The sequence below is a fragment of the Oryx dammah genome, unplaced genomic scaffold (assembly GCF_014754425.2).
Source record: "Oryx dammah isolate SB20612 unplaced genomic scaffold, SCBI_Odam_1.1 HiC_scaffold_20, whole genome shotgun sequence".
NCBI classification, from domain to species: domain Eukaryota; kingdom Metazoa; phylum Chordata; class Mammalia; order Artiodactyla; family Bovidae; genus Oryx; species Oryx dammah.
In genome coordinates, this window is record NW_024070204.1 from 30,096,561 (window position 1) to 30,114,080 (window position 17,520).

Sequence of the window (17,520 nt, forward strand, 5' to 3'; positions counted from 1 at the left end):
AAATATTTTTGGATTTTTAAAAAATGTACTTTTTGTAATAGGGGCTTCTTAATTTTTCAGTTAAAATGTCTTGAACAAGGTTTGCTCTTTGGTGATGAATAATAAACATACTTTTGAAATAATAAAACATAAGCTCATATTTTAACCAATAAATTTGGATGAGGATTTAAAATTTTAAACAAATGTAGAACAAGTTATTTTTGTTTACCTTCATTGAAGATTACAAGTAAGAAAACAAATAAACATCAAAGAAATACACAGACTAGATAAACTATAAAAATATTTTTAGTTCTTTATGTAACAGTCTGTCACACAAATTCTAGGATTATGTAGTTTAAGGAACTCTCAAGGGATCAACGGAGAAGGCTATGGCACCCCACTCCAGTACTCTTGGCTGGAAAATCCCATGGACGGAGGAGCCTGGTAGGCTGCAGTCCATGGGGTCACTGAGGGTCAGACACGACTGAGCAACTTCAATTTCGCTTTTCACTTTAATGCATTGGAGAAGGAAATGGCAACCCACTCCAGTGTTCTTGCCTGGAGAATCCCAGGGACGGCAGAGACTGGTGGGCTGCCGTCTATGGGGTTGCACAGAGTCGGACACAACTGAATTGACTTAGCAGTAGCAGCAAGGAATCAAAGAATAGCAAGGAGAGATAAGAAAGCCTTAAGTGAACAATGCAAAGAAATAGAGGAAAATAATAGAATAGGAAAGACTAGAGGTCTCTTCAAGAAAATTAAAGATACCAAGGGAACATTTCATGCAAAGATGGACACAATAAAGGACAGAAACAGTAAGGACTTAACAGAAGCAGAAGATTAAGAAGAGGTGACAAGAATACACAGAAGAATTGTACAAAAAAGATCTCAGTGATCCAGATAACCATGATGGTGTGGTCACTCACATAGTGCCAGACATCCTGGAGTGTGAAGTCAAGTGGACCTTAGGAAGCATTACTACCAACAAAGTTAGCGAAGGTGATCGAATTCCAGCTGAGCTTTTTCAAATCCTAAAAGATAATGCTGTTAAAGTGCTTCATTCAATATGCCAGCAAATTTGAAAAAGTCAGCAGTGGCCATAGGACTGGAAAAGGTCAGTTTTCATTCCAATCCCAAAGAAAGAAAAAAAAAAGTGAAAGTGTTAGTCACTTAGTTGTATCTGAATTTTTGTGACCTTGTGGACTTCAGGCTGCCAGGCTCCTCTGTCCATGGAATTCTCTAGGCAAGACTACCTGAGTAGGTTTGCCATTCCCTTCTCCAGAGGATCTTCCTGACCCAGGGATTGAACCTTGGTCTCCTGCACTGCGGTCAGGTTCTTTACCACCTGAGCCACCAGGGCAGCCCAATTCCAAAGAAGAGCAATGCCAAAGAATATTCAGACTACCACATAATTGTGCTCATTTCACATGCAAGCAAGGTACTGCTCAAAATCCTTCCAACTTAGGCTTCAACAGTACATGAACTGAGAACTTCCAGATATACAAACTGGATTTAGAAAAGGCACAGGAACCAGAGATGAAATTGCCAACATCTGTTGGATCATAGAAAAAGCAAGAAAATTCAAGAAAATCATCTACTTCTGCTTCATTGAGTATGCTAAAGAGTTTGTGTAGATCAAAACAAATTGTGGAATATTCTTAAAGAGATGGAAATGTCAGACCACCTTACCTGTCTTCTGAGAAACCTGTATGCAGGCCAAGAAGCAACCGTTAGAACCAGACATGGAAAAATGGACTGATTCAAAATTGCAAAAGGAGTATGTCAAGGCTGAATATTGTCACCCTACTTATTTAACTTCCTTGTAGAGTATATCGGAGAAGGCAATGGCAACCCACTCCAGTACTCTCGCCTGGCAAATCCCATGGACAGAGGAGCCTGGTAGGCTGCAGTTCATGAGGTCGCCAAGAGTAGGATACAACTGAGCAACTTCACTTCCACTTTTCGCTTTCATGCATTGGAGAAGGAAATGGCAACCCACTCCAGTGTTCTTGCCTGGAGAATCCCAGGGACGGGGGAGCCTGGTGGGCTGCCGCCTCTGGGGTCGCACAGAGTCGGACACGACTGAAGCGACTTAGCAGCAGCAGCAGCAGTAGAGTACATCATGTGAAATGCTGGGCTGAATGAAGCACAAGCTGGAATCAAGATTGCCAGGAGAAATATCAATAACCTCAGATATGCAGATGACATCACCCTAATGGTCCCATCACTTCATGCTATGTAAGATGATTTTATAGAATAAATGCAACAATAATAAATACATGCAAAAGCATCATTGTACTTACCAATCCTGCTGCATACATGGGCACTATAACAGGTTGCTTCTTATTGCCCGTGAAGAGAATGTTTCAGGTGTCTACTCCAACTATAATCCTCAAACCATCTGTTGCACTAAACATTTTCCCTTTTTCTCAGCTCAATGGAATGAATAGCTTACTTACTGATACCTAGGAAAACACTTCCTTATACACATATACAAATTTAATGTGTCTTCTGCCCCACCTTTGCTGAATAAATTATCCTTAGTTCCCTGAGTCAACCAGGAAAATAAATGCCTTTCTTATCCAAGGTTTTAAATAAATCACAGTGTGATAAGAAAGAACTGACCCTTAGGGAAAAAAAATTATTGGAGTATAGTTGATTTACAATGCTGTGAAGAACTGACCTTCTAAAGAAGGTCTCCCTCTTTCCACAAACCACAAATTTTCCTTCTAGGAACAAAGGTTGCTTTCTGGTTAAAGGGTTGAATGCTGATGCTTCCTGAGTAGCTCTATTAGCTTTCTGTGCTGTAGAACAAATAGAAGACCTTTCAATATTATCTCACAGTTTCTATGGGGCTGGCATCAGGCACAGCTTAGCTGGATTGTTTACTCTGGGACTTAGAGGGAGGCCATCACGATGTCAGCTGAGCTGCATTCTCATCTGAAGACTCAACTGGGAAAGAACTGCCTTCCAAGTTTGCTTGGGTTACTGGCAGAACTCATTTCCCGACGACTGTAGAACTGAGGGCTTCTGTTTGTCATTGGCTGTTGGCTGAAGGCCACCCTTGGCTCCCAGAGGCTGCACGTGATTTCCTGCTGAATAGCCTTCTTCAGCATGGCTGCTTACTTCATCAAGCCGACAAGGAGAATGCCTAGCGTGAATCTGTCAGCGTCATGCAGTTTTATAGAATGTAACGTTGTTGTGGGAATGAGATCCTGACACTCTTGCCATATTCCGTTGGTTAGAAACAGTCATTAGTTTCAGCCCAAACTCAGGAGGACAGGATTACATGAATACATAAATACCAGTAAACAAGGATCACTGGACATCACCTTTGGGTCTGCCCAGCACAGCCGACTTGAGTCCTTTCTTCATAGCGAAGGAGTATGTGACTGAACAAATTAATAAAGAAAGGCTAACCTATCTTTCAGTATTTTATCTATTTTCTTTCTTCATTACTCCTCAGAATGGCATTTATATGAGTTATTTATTGCTGTTTAACAAACGATGTGCCCCAAATAGTGGCTTAAAACAGCAACTATTTGCTTATTATTCTGAGGGTCAGCAATTTGGGCTGGCCTCAGCTAGGCTGTTCTGCTGGTCTCCCATGGGGTTACTTGTATGGCTGGAGTCAAACTACAGCTTGATGTGGGTTGGTTGTTTTAACACAGACTCACTTGCATCCGTGGAAATTGGTGCTGGCTGTAGGTCTCCAGTAGGCTGGCCTGGTCTTCACATGGAATCTGAGTTCCAGGAGGCAGAGAAGCTACAAAACTCATATGTTGTACAATATCATTTCTGTCACATTCTACTGATCAAAGGTGAGCCCAGATGCAGCAAGTGAGACAATAGACTCCACCTCTTTTCCTTTCTAGACTTGGGTGAATTTCAAAACTGAAATCCCTGCAAGATATTTACCTGAGAGCTACTACAAACTATCCATCCTCACATACAGAGCATTTCTTAGCTGGTTAAAGATTCAGTGGCATTTAATGTTTGTTATTGCTAAAGTAGTTAATTGATCTTTACTTAAATAAGCTACTATCTCCATATATCTTCACATGTTAGTCTGAAATGTTGCTAGGTTTATTCTTAATAAATGTCCATTTTAATATTGCTAGTTGTTTTCCTTTTTCTTTCAACTTTTTATTTTGATAAATACTTGTAAGCATTTAGTAAATAAACCATAAAAGTTTTAGATGAACACTCTGTAGGTGAACTCTTTTGTAACATTGAAAAGGAGAATCTTCTTACTATCACATAAAATCCAGAATCATGAAAGAAAACATTAATAAATTCAATTCCATAAAAATCAAACATTTCTGAATGGAAAAAAAAAATCACAGTCAAGACACATGGCAAACAGGAGCACAACAGGTTAACAGATCATTCCCATAAAAACAAATAGAGTTGGCTCTTAAATATGACAAAAAGCTAACTTTATTAATAATGAAGGAACATTACAAATACACCAATAAAACCATTTTCCCAATTAATTTGGAAATATAACATGTAGGCAAAAGCATGGTGAAACCATGTATGAAATGACACAGGTAGGTGGTTGTTCATTGTAACTTAGAAGTGAAAGACTGGAAAATAATAATCAAATGGTTCCTCAATGGGAGAGTGATTAACACACAATGGAAGACCATGTCCTCTGAAAATGAGTGAGGAAGCTCTGTGTGCTAAAAAGAAAAGATCTCTGATATACATTGTATAGAGAAAAATACAAATAGCAGAAAGGTTTACATAGTATGCTGCCTTTCCTGTAAGAAAGGGAAGAACAAAATAATACATATTCATATTTTGTTTATATGTGTATTGTTAAAGCCCTGGAAAGATACAGACAAAATTAACAAAAAGTAGTAGTACATGATGCGGGAGATAAAATAGGACACCGTGGTGACAAGTAGATGATGTATTAGGTTTTTCTATGCAGCGTAACACTTTTTAAAAAATCTACGCATACATGTATCTTTTATTTATATTCAATTTTAGATTTACTTTTTCAAAATGTCAGCTCCATTGAGATGTAATTCATGTATAGACAATTTACCTATTTAAATTGTACCAATTCATGTTTTTTAGTGTATTCACAGAGTTGTACAACCATCACCACAATCCATTTTAGAACTTTTTCATCACCTTCACCCAAAGAAGCACCTATTCATAGCAGTCATGCCCCTCTGCCCCCAAACTCACTCCCTTGGCCCTGGACAACCATGAATCTACTTTAAAATTTTACTTAGTTATTTCTGACTGTGCTGGGTCTTTGTTGCTTCATGCTGGCTTTCTTTATTTGTGGCAAGTGGTGGCTACTGTTTGTTACGATGCAAGGGCTTCTACTGAGGTGGGCTCTCTTGCTGCTGAGCATGGCCTCTAAATGCACAGGCTCGGTAGTTGTGGCTTCCAGGCTCTAGAACACAGGCTCAGTAGTGGTGGCTCACGGGCTTAGCTGGCTCCAAGGCACATAGGATCCTCCTGAACTAAGGATCGAACCCATGTCTTCTGTCATTGCAAGACAAACTCTTAACTAGTGGAGCACCAGAGAAGTCCTCCTACCCATGTTTTACAAGTTAAAATCGTGGTATTAATTTGCATTTATGTAGCCCCTTTTCTAGAAGCTCATGATAGCTCTTCAGTGCCATGCGGCAGTTTTTACAATACCCTCCTGAGGTTTACCACAACATTTCTTTCATATTTGTTGCTCTCTGTTATCCTCTCCCCAACAAAGCCCCTCCCATCAATTCACAAACAAAATTCAGAAAGTATTCCACATAAATTGAACAGGGAAAGCTCTTCTGAATAAAGTGTACTGACCATATAAAACAAGATTCAAATACAAAACACTAATTTTACCAAAAGTTAACCTACTCAAAATAGAAATGATAACTTCGACTAGATTATTTCTTCCCACCAAAATGAATCGAGAATGCAAGAAAGTTATCTTAATAGGTAATTTAGCAATGTTCATAGTAATCTTAATAATGACTACATCTTAACTCAAAATCCCAGTAAAACTTTACTTTGACCCACTTAATTAATAAATAAGATAGTGAGATGTAAGTAACTCTATTTCCTTCTTTTAAGAAAGAGATGTTCAGATAAGTCAAAATTTAAAAAGTAATAAATAATCCTAAATTTGACATTGAAATTGGGGTCTTTGGTTTTTTTTTTAACAGTTGCTTGATTAGGTAGGTTTGGGTTTTGGTTTTTAATTATTATTCTTTTTGCATTTGTAGAAGAAATAGGCTTTGGAAATTTTATTATCAACCAACTACAGAAGATCTGGTCGAGGAAGACCTGGGAAGATCAGTTTCTCCGTCTCTGCATTGCTTAACTGCTATTATATTCTACTGATATTTCAGATCCAGTCATCAGCTCTTCTCTGCTACCTCTCAAAACCAAGCCGTGGCCAATAGCTGGCCTACATCTGCCCCCCAATCAAGAGAGGGACTCTATAGCTCCTCTTCTTAAACCTGAGTAGAACTTGAGACTGCCTCAACGACTAATGTGTGCGTGCTAAGTCATTTCAGTCGTGTCTGACTCTTTGCGACCCTATGGACTGTAGCCCTCTAGGCTCCTTTGTCCATGGGATATCCGAGCCAGGAATACTGGAGTGGGTGGCCATGCCCCTCAGAAGGAGATCTTCCCTAGCCAGGGATTGAAACTGTATCGCTTACACCTCCTGCATTGGCAGGTGGGGTTTTGTTTTTTTTGTTTGTTTTTTTTTTTTACCACTAGCAATACATACTTCTGCTTTGTTCTCTAAGGGTGATTGTTCTTGGAATCAACCGCCATACTGTGAGGAAATCCAAACAGTCTAAACTGTTCAGAGGTCCCCTAGAAAGAACAGAGGCCCCTGGTCCACGTGTCTGGCTGAGCTCCCAGTTAGCAGCACAGTTTGCAAGCCATGTGCGTGAGGCGTCCTGAAAGTGAATTCTAGCCTTCAGCTGTGCCGTCCCAGCTGATGCCACGTGGAGCAGAGACGAGCCATCCACTCTTGAGAAACAGAGAACTGAAACACCAGGTAGGAAGGATTCTCCCGGCTGGAACTGCTCTAGAGTAGAGTCTGGTACAGATTCAGATTCACAGGACTTTCCTCTTTCTGAGGTAAATCAACCAAGCCAAGAATCAAGAGGAATTGCTAACTGCCAGTCGAACTCTGAACCTTCTCTCAGCCTCCCTCATCTCAACAAGTAACTTAGTGAAAGTTGACCCTCCGCTAATTTTACAGGCCGGAGGTTTTAAACAGGAAGTTAAGTCATCGATGTACCCCAGGGCCAGGAGCAGTCTGCCTGAGAAACACAAGCAGGTTCATGGGGCAGTCTGGAAGAGAAGAAAGTGGATAAGCTCTCAAGAGACGGGGTGAGACCCCTCCAACTGTGAGGGCAGGACCAAAAAAGACAAGCTAGTTAAGTCACCTCAGCTGATTTTGAGTAGCTGCCTCAGAAACTGTCTCTTGTTTTTTAGCTCTTGAAAGCGGGTGTGGGTGGGATGAAGTCAGATGCCAAATAAGTTCAATGAGTTTAGTACTTCTTGTTTTTAGAAGATTGTCTGCACCAATCTTTCAAAAATTACGCAAGTAACAAACACATTCTTATGATATAAGATTCAAACTAGAATCAATTCCAGAGAGCACCTTTCATCCTCATCCCCATTTTCACATCTCTGCTCCAAATCAGCCAGGACTGTGGTGTGGTCCCCATCCTTCCATCCCCATCCTATGTGTTTATGTGCGACACATGCACGTATGTTATACAGATTCATGTAAAAGGGTTGTATTGTACAGGTTGTGCTGTGTGTTTTTTTTTTCACATAACAGTGTGTCTTCGGAATCTCCCCATATCAGTGCGTTTAACTCTATCTCATTCTTTTTATTTTTTAAATTACTTTTTATTGGTGTATGGTTGCTTTAGAATGTTGAGTTGGTTTCTACTGTACAGAAAAGTGAATCAGCAATACATACATCCGCTCTTTTTTTGGATTTCCTTCCCATTTAGGTCACCACAGAGCACTGAGTAGGTTTCTCTGAGCTATACAGTAGGTTTTCACTGGATATCTATTTTATACATAGTATCAATAGGATATATATGTCAATCCCAATCTCCCAATTCATCCCACCCACCCACTTCCCCCTTGATGTCCATAACATTTGTTCTCTGTGTGTGTCTCTATTTCAGTTTTGCAAATAAAATCACACATGCCATTTAGATTCCACATATATGCATTGATATACAATATTTGTTTTTCTATCACATTCTTTTTTGCTGTACTGTATTTCACAGTATGAGCAAACAATTTAATCTGTTCAGTAATGATGAGGACACCTACCTTATTTCTAAATGTTTACTATCCCAACAGTGCTGTGAGAAACCCCTCTGTGCAAACATCTGCCTGCCAAGTGTTTCTGTAAGATTGATTCCAAATCTCAGATTGAGTGTGGGCTCATGAATAAAGCAGCTCATGTCCTGGTTTATTTCTCTCATTGACATAACATTCACATAGGCTCTGACATCCTTTTCTTCTCTGCCTTTAAGGACTGTTTCTTGAGTGACTGCTCCCAAGGAACTCTAGAAGGGCTACTCCCTAAAGAAACAGAAGACTCCAGTGACAGGAAAATTAAGCTCTGCAGAAGCTGAGGTTAAATAAGACGGAGAATTTGAAATGAGCCACGGGAAAGCAATTTTGGTCTCCCCAAGAGTTTCTTAAGAAAGATGGCCTTGACATATGTTTATCTTTCTTGGTTCCCCTACCATTTTTAGTTATTTGGGCAAAGTTAAGACTTGATTATAAATATATCCTTTTAAAATAAAAGAAACCTTATAACATGAATGTAGAAGGTTTCAGCTAAAAGTAGCCTTCTTCTGCCCCTGTAGATGACCATCTGGGCTGAACGGCATATACCCTTGGAAGCGTCATTAACTCCTTTACCCTGTTAACTTTCTCTCAGACAGATATATTTGCCTCATTGTACTAATGCCTCACGACCTTAGAATCTTAATGTCTCTTCCAAAGATCATCTGGCCAAGTCTAAATCTGATCACCAGGCCTCCCAGGTAGCTTAGTGGTAAAGAATCTGCCTGCCAATGAAGGAGACACAGTTTCGACCTCTGGGTTGGGAAGATTCCCTGGAGAAGGAAATGGCAACCCACTCCAGTATTCTTGCCTGGAGAATTCCATGGCCAGAGAAGCCTGGTGCTCTACAGTCCATAGGATCACAAAGAGTCAGATATGACTTAGCAGCTAAATGTTAACAACAAGAAAATCATAGCTATAGCAGCCTTTGGATCTGGCTTACCAGCTTTATTTATTTAACAGTTTTGGGGGTTTTTAATATGTACTTATTTGGGTGTACCAGGTCTTTGTTGCTGCAAGTGGCATCTAGTTCCCTGACCAAACCTGGTCCCCCTGTATTGGGAGCATGGAATCTTAGCCATTGGACCACCAGGGGAGTTCCGTTTTCAGATCAGTTCAGTTCAGTTGCTCAGTCATGTCCGACTCTTTTCGACCCCATGGACTGTAGCATGCCAGGCTTCCCTGTCCATCACCAGCTCTCAAAGTGTGCTCAAACTCATGTCCATCGAGTCGGTGATGCCATCCAACCACCTCATCCTCTGTCGTCCCCTTCTCCTCCTGCCCTCAATCTTTCCCAGCATCAGGGTCTTTTCCAATGAGTCAGATCTTCACATCAGGTGGCTGAAGTATTGGAGTTTCAGCTTCAGCATCAGTCCTAATTTCATGGCTGCAGTCTCCATCTGCAGTGATTTTGGACCCCAAGAAAATAAAGTCTGTCACTGTTTCCATCGTTTCACCATCTATTTTCCATGAAGTGATGGGATCGGATCCCATGATCTTAGTTTTTTGAAAGTTGAGTTTTAAGCCAGCTTCTTTACTCTCCTCTTCTCACTTTTACCCGTTTTACTTTTATCTATTTGTCTCAATAAGGGTTGAGGAGGGGAGGTAGAAAACCAATAGGTTAGGTTTGCCTTTTACAAAGGTCAGACCAGTGGGAGGTTTCAAAGGCAAAGCTAATTATAAGTCAACCTTTGTTCTGGGGCCTGACATAACTGAATTGAATTCCACCTATCATGTCAGTAAAACCATAGCATTTCATCCAGCTATGTCAAAGATAGAGCTACCATTCTAAAAATGGTTTTCTTCCTCAACCATAATTCCTCAGAGCTGTGATAGTCCCACTCCAGTTGCCACAGACGTCTTCTGTCCCTCATGAGAAAAGTCTCTTTGTAAAGGTGGTCCATTTGTTTGCTTGTTTATTGAGAAGCATCTTTCAAATTGTCTAACTCCAAAAATTGTTTGCTTGTTTGTAGTAGAAAAATAAACCTAAAAAGGCCATTGCAATTTGAACTAAAATTCATATCTCGGGAACAGGAGCTTGGTTAGGAATCAACGTTTAGAGAGATGAGACTGAGGACATCAGTTTGCTGTCTAACGGGACTGATACTGAAAGAAAGGAGATGAAGTGGCCGACATGGACTGGCTGTTGTGCTCTCACCACTGTGCTTAGCGTTTCATCAGGGGAAGAAGAGACAGGAGAAACAGGTGATGTACTATAAACAAGACCCCACCATCTTCCATTTCCTTTTTCTCTTTTTGACAATGAAGAAATATTAGTTTTATGAGACAGTTAAGAAGCCACTAAGATACTTCCAAGGTATTACCTTCAATGATGCTCCCTATCTTCTTTTCAGGGAATATTCAGCCCCTACAGCTACCATCAATGCAGCAAACCCTCATTTGAATTTTTTAAATAATGCACCAACAAAGAAAACATCATTTGCAAAGTTGCTCTGGTATCCCTCAAGCTTCACTGTGGCCCCACAGATCCCTTAGCCCTGGGGGCCAACTTCTCTTAGACAGTCTCGAGTGGGGTCCTTTCTATCTTCCATTATTTATAATCAGAAAGTTTCACTTTATTGTAACCATATTCATATCCACATTCATAGGCCATGCCTAACCCATGGCAAACTGACTTCTCAGAACACTCAATGTTCAGTCTCCAGCCAGAGCCACCATATTCTGAGACCCATTACCATGCTTTTTCATTAAGCAAGAGCTGTGAAGTGAAGTGAGAGTCACTCAGTCATGTCCGACTCTTTGTAAACCCATGGACTATACAGTCCAATGGAATTCTCCAGGCTAGAATATTGGAGTGGGTAGCTTTTCTCTTCTCCAGGGGATTTTCCCAACCCAAGGATAGAACCCAGGTCTCCCATATTGCAGGCAGATTTTTTTTTTACCAGCTGAGTCACAAGGGAAGCCCAAGCAAGAGCTGTAACGCTCCCAAATTATCCTTTTGTTCTTCCTCAGGCATCTCTTCCCACATGGCCCACCCAACCATCTACTCTTACACCCCTGGGTGGGCTTGAGGGGAGTTCTCTGAAGCACACCTCTTCCCTAAGTTACAGACGGGCCTGAGACATAGGCTTCTTCTCCTCTCTTGTGTGCGTGCTCAGTCATGTCTGACTCTGTGTGACCCTGCCAGGCTCCTTTTGTCCATGGGATGCTCAGATTCCCTAAATCAATGTTGTGGGTTGTGGGAGAGTGGAGTCCCCACCTTCCTCTGCTCACACTCAGGGAGCTCAATGGGTAGGAGTGGGGTACTTCCCCCCATCCCTTGCTCTCTGCCGACTCTTCTTCCTAGCCAGGGGAGCTTCAGTCAAGAGAGGTTGAGGAGTGTATGTTTGTGTGTATGTGTGTGTGTGTGCCATGAATTCTTCAGGGTCTGGCCACTTGCAGTAGCCAGCAGAATTGCACATGGGGAAAAAATATCCATTAACTGTATAAAGGAATCTTCTCTCTTTTTATTCTGTGCTCAGCTGTTTCCAACTTACTGCGACCCCATGGATTAGGCCCACCAGTCTCCTCTATCCATGGGAGTTTTCAGGCCAGAATACTAGAGTGGGTTGCCAATTCCTATTTCAGGGAACCTTCCCAACCCAGGGGTCAAACTCACATCTCTTGTGTCTCCTGCATTTGCAGGCAGATCCTCTACCACAGAGTCACTCATTGGAAAAGACTAAAAGTAAAGTACTAGCCACCACATCTTCTCCAGGGGTTTGAATCAGACAAGGCATGACTTACCTCCTGTAGGAGCTGTTGGGTCCTACTCCGCCCAGGATTTGGAGCGGAGGCATCTGCTGCCCTAAATTCCATATCATCATGCAGTGTTCTTCAGGCAGATTACTGCAAACTAGTTCACTCAACACACTCTCCAGCCTCCTCCTAGCACACAAATAGTTATAGAATCTTAAGTATATGTTACATGCTATTTTAATTGCTTTATATTTATTTATAATAATAATTATTATTATTCGCCATGCAACGAGGGATGTGGGATCTTAGTTCCCCAACCAGGGATTGAACCTGTGCTCCCTTCAGTGGAAATGTGGAGTCAACCACTGGATCGCCAGGTAAGTCCCACTTTATTAATTTGTGCCCTCCTCATAAAACCCCTATGAGGTGGATACCATTATTATCTCCATTCTCCAGATGGGGAAAGTGAGGTCAAGAGAAGTTAAGTAACTTCCCAAAGTCGCAGAGCTAGTCATTCTCGTAATGAATAACTCTAGTCACCAGCTAGCGTCAGAGTTGGAACTGACAGTTTCAGGATTCTGAATCTGTGCCGTTGATCACAGCGCTGTGCTGCCATGCGCCAAAACCAACCATTAGCTGAAAACGGGGAAAATCAATCTTCCTAAATATTTAGTCATTAGACTCAAAATTATTTTACTTAACAATTTTAGTGACCAAAAGAATCAGAGTTTATAATGCACACTCGTTTCCTTAAACAAGAGACTTGTTCCCCAAAGCATCATGCAAAAGCAAAACAGAACATTTTAAACTAGGAACTCCTTGGGGATCTGCTGATAAGAATATGGCAAAATTCCTTATCAGATTTGTAGTAACTGTTCTACTAAAAAAGATCTGTCATCTCTTGCAAGGTCATTCCCCTTTAAATTTCTCTTTCAGCTTATGCATCCAGACTGTCTCCAGCTCAGCAGTAAGTAGCCTTTAAAAAATTTTTATATTATATTTTATTCACTTATTTATTATTATTGGCCCTACTGTGGGGTATAGGGGATCCTAGTTCCCTGACTAGGGACTGAACCCACAACCCTGCATTGGAAGTGTGGAGTCTTAATCACTGAACCACCAGGGAAGTCCCTAAGTAGCCTTTATTTTACAAAATGTGTGACTTGTTCTCCATATAAGGAGCTTCTGACTGAGTGTATCAACCAACTATTGCTGCATAACAAATGATCTCCAAATGGTAGCTTTAAATGAAAAAGCAGTTTTATTATCTCATAGCTCCTAAAGATCAGGAATCTGGTCATGGCTTAGCTGGGTGCTCTGCCTCAAGCTCTCTTGCAAGACTGCTGGTTTCCAGTAGGGCTGGACCTTAATATTTAGCTGGGGGAGGGAGGGTTTGTTTCCAGGCTTACCACTGGTTGTTATCTGACCTTAGGTCCTCAATACCATTAACCAGAGACATCAGTTTCTTGCCATGTGGACCTCTCCACAGATAGCTCACAAAATGACAGCTTGCTTCACTAGAAACCAAGTGCTCCAAACATGAGAGAGAGAGGAAAGTCACAGTCCTTTGTAACTAATCCCTTTTGCCATACCCTATTTGTCGGAGGGAGTCACTAGGTCCAGCCCACACTCAGGGAGAGAAGATTCACAAGGACATGACCATTGGGACCCATTCTAGAGTCTGTCTGCCACACTGAGTAATTTTCCTCTTCCCGATCCTTGTTGTCCTTACCATCTTGTCTTTTTAAATTCATTCATTCGTTCATTCATCTGGCTGTGCTGGGTCTTAACTGCAGCAGGCAGGACCTTCACCGCATCATGCAGGATCTTTAGGTACAGTGCAGGAACTCTCCAGTTGTGGCCCACAGGCTTAGTTGGTCCCTGGCATGTGAGATCTTAGTTCCTTGACCAAGGATCAAACCCACATCCCCTGCATTGCCAGGCAGATTCTCAACCACTGGACCATCAGAGAAATCCCCCATCCTGTCTTTATAGGGTAATCTAGGTCATGTGATTTGGCCAACCAGTCAACCCAGGTCTGATAGTCCATACTTGAAGCACATCCTGCATCCTTCCACAAATACAATGGTGTGCTTTTAACAAATGAATGCATAATGAAGCCTGGGGGGGGGGGCGGGTAGGGTAGTTGGGGGAGTCTTCCACAGCCATCTCCTTGTTTGGATGTGTTCAGGTATTAGACTCCTAGATCTACAACCTGTAGCATTTAGAGGCAAGAAGCTCCCCTGCCTCAGAATGTGCCTGTATCCTCTCTGGGATATCCTTGGAAGTCCTATGGGTGCTCTACTGAGCAACACGGAGTTAGAGTAATTGTTCAGGAAAAGACTCAAGTTTTCCCAGCAAGTGTCTAGGTCTAGGAAAGGCAGCTGAATAGAGAATAATGCAATGGGACTGTCAGGCTTGCTGTACTCTTAATTAAGCCTTTGTTCTGAGTAGTCTTGGAGACACAAGCTGAGACGTGGAGAGGGCTTATGAAGGCAGGTGGTTTGGGTAGAAGAGAGGAAACACAGTGGACGAGAAAGGTGAAGATGACATTCTGTTAACCCCCTGGGGGAGCTCAGCGATTCATGTCATTCCTCTGGGCTTGAGTTTGTCCTCTCAGAAATAACAGGGCTGAAGCAGATAATCTATACATTTTACGAGTAAATGACCAGCAGGAAGAATTCATGAGAAGGCTAGACAGGAATGTGTTTAGCTGTTGCGAAAAGGAAAGGGGGATAAGTCAGTGCTGAGTTACTAGGAAGCTACTGAAAATAGTTTATGAGATTAAAAAAATATCATACTGTATACTTTTTCTAACTTTAATAAAATTTCATCTTGGTGTGAAGATTTTGTTTTGTAAATACAGAGCTCCTTTCCTTCTGGAAACAACCACCTACTGTTACCAAAAGGTATATGTGGGGGTTCCGGCTGCTTGCCGCTCAAAAGCTAGTAAACAGGCTGGCTTGGTGGTAAGGAAAGTTTACCTTATTTCAGATGCCAGCAACTGGGGGGAAGGGTGGTAGACATTTGTCCAAAGGCCAACTCCCCAACCTGACAAGAAGCGGGTGAAAGCATTTACAGGCAGAGTGGGGGATAGGCAACACGCAGAAACAGCACAGTCATCTTCAAATTGGTCATCAGTGGTCTGACTAACATCATCTTGGTTGTTTTAGGTACAGTTAATCTTTAGTTCTGGCGTGCACTTGTTCCCATTTCTTTGCAGTCAGTTCTTGGAATTGTGGTAGTTCAAGTCCTGGGTACAGTCCGGTCCTCACGTAGTTAACTTCTCCAACCCGGTGTTTTGGTATCTATAAGACAGCTCACAGGATATGGCTCAGAATATTATCTACAGCCCTTGAGAAAGAACTAAAGGTCCTTGACTATGTTTAATGACTGCATTAGTCTCCTTAGTGTTTTCCTTTGTTTCAGCATTTCTCACTTCTCTGATTAAGCTTATTTTTTAACTAAAGTTTTCCACCAGCAATAGGCAGGCAGAGGACATGTTGGAGGGGGGCAAGAACCATATGGTCCTGCTCCATTTCACTACTGTTCTTTTTCTTTTTCATTTCACTTCATTCATGCTGCATGGCATGTGGGATCTTAGTTCTTTGACCACGGATTGAACCTGCACCCCTTGTATTTGATGCACAGAGTCTTAATCACTGGACTGCCAGGAAAGTCCCAACCACCTACTATTCTTTTCAATCCCTTCCCTACCACACACACATATACACACCATTCACATGATAACCAGGGAAGCCACCATGTTAGTGCACCATGATCCTGCCTCTGTCTGCAGGGGACCAGTGCACTTATCTGAGCTGGGGACAGTCCTAATCCTTAGCTGATTTGGATCTAGAGACAGGTGGTCCAGTCTGTCTTAAGAATCCCAGGACCATGAACTGTGAAGTCAGGGCATTCAAGGACTATATTTTCTCTTACTGGGACCAGAGAAAATTGGTCTGAAAAGTAAGGATGAAACTAAGCAGACATACAGAGGAAAGCCACTGAGATGGAGAAAGGACATAGGCAATGTTTGCATTTCTGGTTCCAGTCGTTGCTGAGGCTGGCCTGGTTTCCAGTCATTTAGTTTCGGAGACACAACAGGATTCTCATAACTTCCCCCTCTGGTTAAAGTATATGTGATTTGAGTTTCTGTCTCTAGCAACCAAAGTGTGGGAAAACTCCTGATTTATTCACAAGTTCATTATAGAAGCAACTGTCAAATTATTAAAAATATAAAGTGAAAGTGTTAGTCACTCAGTCATGTCCAACTCTTGGCGACCCCATGGACTGTGGCTGCCAGGCTCCTCTGTCCATGGAATTCTCTCATGCAAGAAAACTGGAGTGGGTTACCATTTCCTTCTCCAGGGGATCTTTCTGACCCAGGGATCAAACCCAGGTCTCCTGCATTGCAGGCAGATTTCTTACTGTGTGAGCCACCAGTGAAGCCTATATGGAAGAATATAAAAAATGACCAATAACTCTACGAGTTTGAGTATTCCTAACATTTGGAACCAGTCCATCCTAAAGGAGATCAGTCCTGGGTGTTCTTTGGAAGGAATGATGCTAAAGCTGAAACTCCAGTATTTTGGTCACCTCAGGCAAAGAGTTGACTCACTGGAAAAGACTCTGATGCTGGGAGGGATTGGGGGCAGGAGGAAAAGGTGACGACAGAGGATGAGATGGCTGGACGGCATCACCGACTTGATGGACATAAGTCTGAGTGAACTTTGGGAGTTGTTGATGGACAGGGAGGCCTGGCGTGCTGCGATTCATGGGGTCGCCAGGAGTCGGACACGACTGAGTGACTGAACTGAACATTTTGGAATATTTTTCCTGCTACCTTTTCCATGCATTTTTGTAAAGGAAATTAGAAATGTGACAGAAGTTTTAAATTCAAGCTTTTTCACTTAATGATGATGTTGTGAACATTTTCTTGTGTCAATATACTCTTCATAAACAACATTTTTATTTTACGACTGTATGACAATTTATGTTCATGAGAAGTGACTGGATTTGGTTGACATTTTGGAAAGATTCTGGCTTCAGAGTGGAGATCAACTTGGAGATTAACATCCATAAAGACAAAATGAGAGACACTGAGAGAGCAGTCCAGGTGCTGCCCAAGCTGGTTAAGACACGTGTGGTGACAGTCAGGATGGAGAGAAGAGGAAGGCCATTCAGAAGTCACATAGTAGGTAGACTCCATAGGGCTTGGGTTTAATTAGGGTCGGGAACAGGGAAAGAAGACACTCAGAGCAGTGATGTGAATGACACAGTTATTCATGAAGACACGACTCTGGAGGAGAAGCAAGTTTGGAAGGAATAAAATGAGTTTAATTTTGGATATGTTGAGTTCTAAGTGCTTTGCACACATTCAAGTCTTGCTAGGAGACAAAGAAATGGAGTAGAGGCAGGAGATAAGGACTGAGGAGTCATTCATACCCACACAGTGATTAAAGTCACAGGAATGAACACCAT

The 17,520-nt window shown here is 41.8% G+C and overlaps 1 protein-coding gene across 1 annotated transcript in view; it reads right to left on the bottom strand.

Annotated features, from left to right (window-relative positions):
* Positions 1–16,606: 16,606 nt before the first annotated feature.
* The window catches only part of MTMR12 (myotubularin related protein 12), a 79,393-nt gene continuing 78,479 nt past the window's right edge, over positions 16,607–17,520 (bottom strand). The window contains exon 17 of the transcript XR_005724757.1: positions 16,607–16,617. The gene's annotated coding sequence lies outside the window, so the exon portion shown is untranslated. The remainder of the gene's footprint in view (positions 16,618–17,520) is intronic.